General features: G+C 35.3%; 1 protein-coding gene across 1 annotated transcript in view; it reads right to left on the bottom strand.

Moving 5' to 3' along the window:
• Window positions 1–2,270: 2,270 nt before the first annotated feature.
• Window positions 2,271–8,742, bottom strand: part of LOC101885373 (potassium/sodium hyperpolarization-activated cyclic nucleotide-gated channel 2) — a 169,599-nt gene continuing 163,127 nt past the window's right edge. The window contains exon 9 of the mRNA XM_087241430.1: window positions 2,271–2,687. The gene's annotated coding sequence lies outside the window, so the exon portion shown is untranslated. The remainder of the gene's footprint in view (window positions 2,688–8,742) is intronic.

Below are 8,742 nucleotides of genomic sequence, written 5' to 3'. Positions count from 1 at the left end.
AAACTAGATTTTAAAGTTTTTATTAATTAATTTATTTAATTAATTTAATTTAAATAAATTCATTAATAAAAACTTTTCAAATCTGCTGTGATGTCCATAAACTGCAACAGCATACAATCTCCAGAACAGAAACTTTTAACAGAGCTGTGCTGAATGGAATCTGAAACAAATCTCAGTCAGTGTCCCAAACGCAGACAGAGTTCCAGACAAAAGAAATGTGCAAGTCATGTTTCCCCACACGAGGAGGTTAGCTGGGTTATCCATTTGGCTAACACTAATTTGTAGCCACTGTACATATATTGCAAGGTTAAGGGATCAATTCACCCAAAAATGAAAAGACGGTTTATTTCTTCCTCATATGCTGTTGCAGTAGTACATATGGCTGCATTTCGTCTTTAAAATAAACGCTATGGTGCACGGTATGACGCTGTTCCTTTTCGTGCTTACCAGCTGATTGCTTACTTCCATATGGACGGCTTTTTTCTGTTACCAGTTTGCCCAGTGGCTCTTCGCGTACGTCAGTGGACTTGAGATGCAGAGAGGAGTTGACTGCGATGACTTGGTGTGAGTCTGGTGAAGAACGGTTTCAGAAAGTGGGTAAGACAAAAACAGAAGTCAAAAAACAAAATAAACAAGTAAATAATAGAGGGAGAAAGTGGTAAAATCTGAAAATGTGGTAAAAATCAGGCAGCTGTGAGTGCTTTTCTATTTCTGCTTCTAAAAACACTGTCTGTTGGTTTTAGGGTTGGGTTTTGGGTGGGCAGGTCAAATGGTGCTTTAAAAAACACTGTCGGTTGGGTTTAGGGAAATCGGTAGGCGGGTCAATCGGTGCTTTAAAAAACACTGTCGGTTGGGTTTAGGGAAGGCGGTAGGCGGGTCAATCGGTGCTTTAAAAAACACTGTCGGTTGGGTTTAGGGAAGGCGGTGGGCTGGTCAATTGGTGCTTTTAAAAACACTGTTGGTTGGGTTTAGGGAAGGCGGTAGGCGGGTCAATCAGTGCTTTTGAAAACACTGTCGGTTGGGTTTGGGTAAGGCGATGGGTGGGTCAATTGGTGCTTTTAAAAACACTGTCGGTTGGGTTTAGGGAAGGCGGTAGGCGGGTCAATCAGTGCATTTAAAAACACTGTTGGTTGGGTTTAGGGAAGGCGGTGGGCTGGTCAAATGGTACTTTTAAAAACACTGTCGGTTGGGCTTAGGGAAGGCGGTAGGCGGGTCAATCGCTGCTTTAAAAAACACTGTCGGTTGGGTTTAGGGAAGGCGGTGGGCTGGTCAATTGGTGCTTTTAAAAACACTGTTGGTTGGGTTTAGGGAAGGCGGTAGGCGGGTCAATCAGTGCTTTTGAAAACACTGTCGGTTGGGTTTGGGTAAGGCGATGGGTGGGTCAATTGGTGCTTTTAAAAACACTGTCGGTTGGGTTTAGGGAAGGCGGTAGGCGGGTCAATCAGTGCTTTTAAAAACACTGTCGGTTGGGTTTAGGGAAGGCGGTAGGCGGGTCAATCAGTGCATTTAAAAACACTGTTGGTTGGGTTTAGGGAAGCCGGTAGGCGGGTCAATCAGTGCATTTAAAAACACTGTTGGTTGGGTTTAGGGAAGGCGGTGGGCTGGTCAATTGGTGATTTTAAAAACACTGTCAGTTGGGTTTAGGGAAGGCGGTGGGCTGGTCAAATGGTACTTTTAAAAACACTGTCGGTTGGGCTTAGGGAAGGCGGTAGGCGGGTCAATCGCTGCTTTTAAAAACACTGACGTTGAGTTTAGGGAAGGCAGTGGGCAGGTCAATCGGTACTTTTGAGGCACTATTGGGTTGATAGCGGCCTCTGGTAGTTTTATCCAAGAACAGCAGGTGAGAATGGCACTAGCGAGAGAAATTTTAGATCTCTAAAAGCATACAGAGCCGCCTCTGGTGGATACATGGAAACAAAAATTGCAGAAAAACGTACCTCCTGGGACGTATTTTGCACTCTGCAGAAATGTATATATGGGTACGTTTTCAGAATGAGCCTGGGTTGTCCATAGTAGAAGTATCTTTTTTGGAAATTACTTTTGGAAAGTCATATATAATTATTAGAAGTATTAAGTAATATATATATATATATATATATATATATATATATATATATATATATATATATATATATATATATATATATATATATATATATATATTCATTTTTGAAAACAAGATTTAATAATAAATCCTATAAATAGCTTTACCAGACAGACAGCTTTAACGTTTGTTGACAGAAACGCTGACTGAGTTTTTTTTTTTTTTTCCTGACAGACATTGTCACAACAAACTTTTGCACAGAAAGCAGCAAGAAGATGCTTTAAAACTCATTTTTGGGTGAACGTTCCCCTTTGAAAAAAGAGAAAAGACACAAACTTTGCATTAGGTCTTTCATAGAGCCACACACAACTAAAAATAGACTATTTGGAAACAGATATACTAGACACTAGGTATTTACAGTACATTGTGCATTGGAGCACGAACCGGAAATAAACAGACAGACAAAGAGAGACAGAAAGAGAGAGAGAGATAGAAAAAGAAACACTTTTCAAAACAAAAACATAAAGTACCCTGATTTACATTTGATGCCGAGGAAATATGGAGGGATGTTCAGTCAATCTGTCCGCCTGTCCTTCAAGGGAAGATTGTTTCGCTTCTGCCAGGCCTTTTTTTTTTTCTCTCGCTGGAAAAGCAGAATAAAACTGTCATATTTTCCGCTCGGATGGCGAGCAGGAGTCTGCAGTTGAAATAACTCACATTTTGGCTGCCATTTCCATTCAGACAATCAGAGAGGAGCTTCATTAGGGCTAAATCCATTACATATGTAAATGTGTGCGCACATGTAAATAAAACGGTCCAGTTATTCACATACATTCACTGCCATCCCCATCGTTTCCAATCAGGATTTTGTGGATGTTATATGCTAGAAAAATAAAAAAATAACTAACAGATCGTGTCCTTGGGCCAAAGAACATAAAGCTCCTGCAGAACCGAACGGTTTATTTGCAGGAAATCGAACTGCGCTAAATGTGCCAAATAAGAGAGATTACATTGCAAAACGGCGATAAAGTTTCACTTCTTCACTTCCATTCTCAGATTAATATCATCTGACTCTTATGTTACGGGAGATGTAAGGTGTGCAGCGCTCTGATTTTATTTATTTGGGTTTTTATTATTGAAATGATGTCTTTACATCACATCTACTCAAGATGGGAGTGACACGTTGCTAAATTTTCTAAATCAAATCGCTGCTATTATAATCAAGAGCTGTTTACAAAGCGACAGACGCTCTGTTTCTACTTCTGTTGCGCTGCACAGCTTCTGCAGATGGTTTATTTTTGTCTGAAATGCAATTATTCTTTTTATAAATTAAATTTCATGCACTCGTGTAGCGCAAACAGTACTGCATGACGCTGCAATGCCAAGGTTATAGGTTTGAGGTTTAAGCATTGACTGAATAAATGTAGTCAATTCCTTTAAAGTAATTTGCTTTGCACACAAAAAAAGGCCATATTTGAAAGAGTTAGAATAGATTTTCTTTATTTTCCTTATATTTACCTACCAAGGATGCCTATAATTTTGATCATGAATATATATATATATATATATATATATATATATATATATATATATATATATATATATATATATATATATATATATATATATATATATATATATATATATATATATAAAATATGAATATACACACACACACACACACACACACACACACACACACATATATATATATATATATATATATATATATATATATATATATATATATATATATATATATATTAGGGTTGGGTCGATAGAAGATGCCATCATCCATCGCCGACAAACTTCACAATGCTGAGCCGGCATCGCAATCCATCAGCCCACCCCACGTTTACATTGATATTTAGCTTATCATTTGCATGTCATCTTAATAGCAATAACGGTCTTTTTATGAGCTGTGTTAAATGTTACATATAGCTGCCGCTTGCACGGGTGACAGCATCGAGAGGATTCAATTTTTAAAAAGGATTTTACAGCACATCTCGCGCTTAAAATGTGTAAATTCAGTGGCAAACGCTGTTACCTGCAAACCCTGACCCAAAGACTTTACATTAAATTATTTTTAGTCATTTTCTCAGCGGACTTGAAGCCACTGGAAGTCTTTTATCCACTCTTGGACAAGTGTAAATGGTGGATTAACATTCAGCACATGATCACTAATAAGATGTGCCATTATTAGTAACTTTAGGTAAATCTATCAGTGTTATTTTCATTCTCTCATCTTCAGCGCTTCACATTTTCGCGGTTGTGGCTTCTGTCATCTGAAGGCAGAAGGCATTGACAGAGGGATTGACGGCTGATATTAACCAATCATTCACGTTCAGTTAGAGCATTGAGCCAATAAGAAGAGCGCAAAGGCGCTCTTAAAATAAAATGTCGGGCACATATGTGACCAAAACGGTCGAGCCCTAGCATCTTTACTTGTTATTATTTCCACATAATAATATTAAAATAAGGAAGTTATCATCAATTACAATACGAATAACAGTAAACTCCAAACAAACTCTTGTTTCCTCCACCAGCTGTGGGAAAAGTTCCGCAGAATTAAAGTGATTGTCAGGTGGTAATTTGTGTGTAACTTTTATGGTTTGTTAGAGAAAACGGTAGGCTACAATTAATTAATTCGTTATAAATTAATTGATATTAAACAATGACCCCCACCCCCCACCTACGACGACGATGCCATCGTCCATCGAGATGTTTCACATTGATATTGTACGATTTCAAATAATATATATATATATATATATATATATATATATATATATATATATATATATATATATATATATATATATATATATATATATATAGTTATAATATATATATTGTTATAAAGTCGGAATTATTGTTGAAGTCGGAATTATTAGCCCCCAGCATATTTTTTCCCCCAACTTTTTTTGGAGTAATTTTTTCAATACATTTCTAAACAACAGTTTACTAACTCATTTTTAATAACTGATTTCTTTTACCTTTGTCATGATGACAGTAAATAACATTTGACTAAACATTATTCAAGATACTAGTATTCAGCTTAAAGTAACATTTGAAAGCTTAATAGGCTAATTAGGGTAATTTGGCAAGTCATTGTATAGCAGTGGTTTGTTTTGTAGACATTTGAAACAATTATTGCTTAAGGGGGCTAATGATATTGACCTTAAAATGGCTTTAAAATAATTAATAAACTGCTTTTATTCTAGCCGAAATAAAACAAATAAAAAATACTGTAGGGCATAGTGTAAAAATCTTTACTCTCTTAATCATCATTTGGGAAATATTTGAAAAAAAGTAAATAAAATTCATAGGAGGGCTAATAATTTTGTATATATATATATGTATATATATATATATATATATATATATATATATATATATATATATATATATATATACTAAAAACGACAAATATATAAAGATATATATAAAGATATTTGACAAATATTGCAGCTGTTGAACAACATAATTTAAGTTTGATGCTTTTTTAGGCGAGAATGTAGTTGTTTAGATTGCAACAATGCAGTTTATTTATAAGGACAGTGCCTATTTAAAAATATCATTGCATAGTTTAGGCCATAAGCCTGTTATAGTGAGTAAAGAGCAAATAAATTGACGATTGACAAAGTTATATTGTTCTGCCACAAGACAGTGACAGGGACATATAATAAGTCTTAGGGGGAAAAAAATAAACATTTTGGGTTGTTTTTTTTTTGTGTGTAAATTTCACACTACAGCTGAACAAATCATTATAAATCAGGTAAGTGACATTCTAAGTCGATTTCTCTCTCTTGCATGTTGCAGTGCTGTATTTATACCATAGTAAACTGGTGGTGTTAGCTTTGCTTTAGCTTTTTCAGGATTAATTATTGTGATCTCTCGACTGCAATAGAGAAATACTGGGAAATCTCTGTTGACTGATGGCATTTCTTGCAGTTCAGCTTCATAATCCTAAAATGTGAGCAAAATCACCTGTTTTGACGCTTGATTCCCCCCTGAAGGAAATCAAAACCAGATGTATTGGGGGGAGGGTTGTCTTCCCTTTGAATAGTTTGCTCTGATTTGTAATTTAAGTAATATTAATAATTAAAATATCAAAATGTAAATATAGTTTTAACCAACCCATAAAGGTTCATGCAGTTTGGATGCATAATCATCAATGTATAATTCACACCCTGATTGTGGCTGTATATGAAATTTCAAACTTCGATACAGTACTTTAAAAAATATCGATAGTCAAAACCATTTTCAATTATCATTGAAATGTATAATTCACACCCTATTTGTAGTTATATTTAGTGTTATATATAAAATTTCAAACTTCAAAATGATACTTTGAAAAATATCAATATTCGATACAATTTCCAATAATGATCAATGTATTATTCACACCCTGATTATAGCTATATATAGTGTTTTATGTATAAAATAATAAAGTTCAATACGATACTTTGAAAAATATTGATATTCGATACAATTTTCAATAATCATCAATGTATAATTCACACCCGGATTGTAGTTATATATAGTGTAATATATAAAATTTCAAACTTCGATACGATACTTTGAAAAATATCGATATTTGATACAATTTTCAATAATCATTGATGTATAATTCACACCCTGATTGTATTTTTATATAGTGTTGTACAAATTATTTCAAGTTTCGATACGATACTTTGAAAAACATCGATGTTCAATAAAATTTTCAATAATGATCAATGTATAATTCACACCCTCATTGTAGTAATATATAGTGTTATGTATAAAACTTCAAACTTTGATACAATACATTGAAAAATATCGATATTCGATACCACTTTTCAATAATCATCAATGTATAATTCACGAATTGTATTCGATACAATTTTCAATACTGCGAGCACTTATGGAATATATTATGACTTATCGAAAATCGATATTTTTGGCAATACTAGTTATATACATATGTATTTGCATCAGCAACAATATTAAAAATTAACAAAAGACTTTATAGCAGTTATTTATTTATTTGAGTAAAATAGCAGGTTTTGACTTACAGTATTGACAGCAACGTATCAATGCTTCCAGTGTAGACGTGGTGTTGTATGGAAGGTGATCAGGGCCAAAAGTCCTCAATCATGTTGACATGCAATATCCAATGAAATTGCTGTATTGCTGAATCAAACTATATTTGCATATGTGATACAAGGTTATCGTAATTCTATACTGCCATGAACTTATGCACCTTTACTATGTCAACTTTCATAACTCAACATAACCAAACTGTGCACATGGATACAATCACATTTTCACACATTTCATGTAAAGCCTTTTGTCCCTCATTGCCTTCCACAGTGAAGTGCTGCATTCACACTACAGCGTATAATGCACTGATCTGATATGTTTGCAACCTCGGCTAAGCACCATTTTAGATGATTTGGTGTGTTTGTGCGTTGGCACAAACATGCACAATCCAATCTGGGGTCAAAATCACCATATCAGAATTGTTTAGTAGTGTAAATGCAGGCTTAAGCCCAAAGTATACTTCATCTTTTTTGGCATGTTTAGAGTACACAATATCAGCCTGATTTGGCACAATCAGTGGTGCGTTTCCCAAACAACAACAGAACTCACAGCTGAAATACCATAGTTTGGGAAATGAATAACGATGTGACAAGTGTTTCCCAAAACTGTAGTTTATCCGTCAATAATCCATCGTTTAAACCACATTAGTTAAAATGTAAAACATACATAATAACAATCTAAAGGGGGTGAAAAATCCTTAATCATTCAAATAGTTGTTTTTCTACAAATAGTCCCAACACAGGCTCATTCTGAAAACATAGTCCCGCGGACGTTTCTGGAGGCTGCGAATCATGTATCCGGTCCCACTTTATATAAAGTGACCTTAACTACTGCATCAAAAATATAAATACAATGTACTTACTGTGTTGATAATGTATTTGAGAACACTTGTGGTGCTCTTGAGTTGGGATAGGGGTTGGGTTATGAACAGGTTTGGTGGTATGGGTAGGTTTAAGTATGGGTTAAGGTGTAAGGGATGGTCAACAGTGTATTTACAAATGTATATCCAGAAGTTAATTACAGATGTAATTAAATACAGAAATTCAATTAAGCATAAGTACACATTTAATACATGTATTTACACTATAATAACATTGTAACAAACTATTAGTTCCTGTGTAAGTACATATTAGTTAAGGCCACAATATAAAGTGGGACCATGCATCCAGAGATACATATGGCTGCATTTTATTTATTTAAGCGAACGCTGCGGGCCAGTGTGATGCCGTTCCTTTCGGCGCTTGCCGGCTGGCTGCTTACCTCTGTGTGTAGGGCTTTTCCGCCTCAACCAGTTTGTCCAGTTAGCTTGTCGTGAATGCCAGCAGACTTGTAGACACAGAGAGGAGTTGACCACGATGACAGGTCGGTTCCAGAAATCAGGTAAGACAAAAACAGAATCCAAAAAATAAAACTAACGAGTGAATAAACAGGGTTGAAAATGCGGTAAAAACGTGGTAAGAAAAACAGTTGAGGGCTTTTCTTTTTCTGGATGTCTTTTGTAAAAATTGTCTGTTGGGTTTAGGGAAGTGGGTGGGCGGGCCAATCGGTAAAATTGGTTGGGTTTGGGGAAGGAGGATGAGAGTCGGTCATTCGATTGGCCGGTCACACAGTCA

This window comes from Danio rerio, chromosome 2 (genome assembly GCF_052040795.2).
Source record: "Danio rerio strain M-AB ecotype USA chromosome 2, GRCz13ab, whole genome shotgun sequence".
Lineage (NCBI taxonomy): Eukaryota > Metazoa > Chordata > Actinopteri > Cypriniformes > Danionidae > Danio > Danio rerio.
Note: the sequence above shows the minus strand (reverse complement) of the source record. Positions and strands in the feature narration are given on the sequence as shown.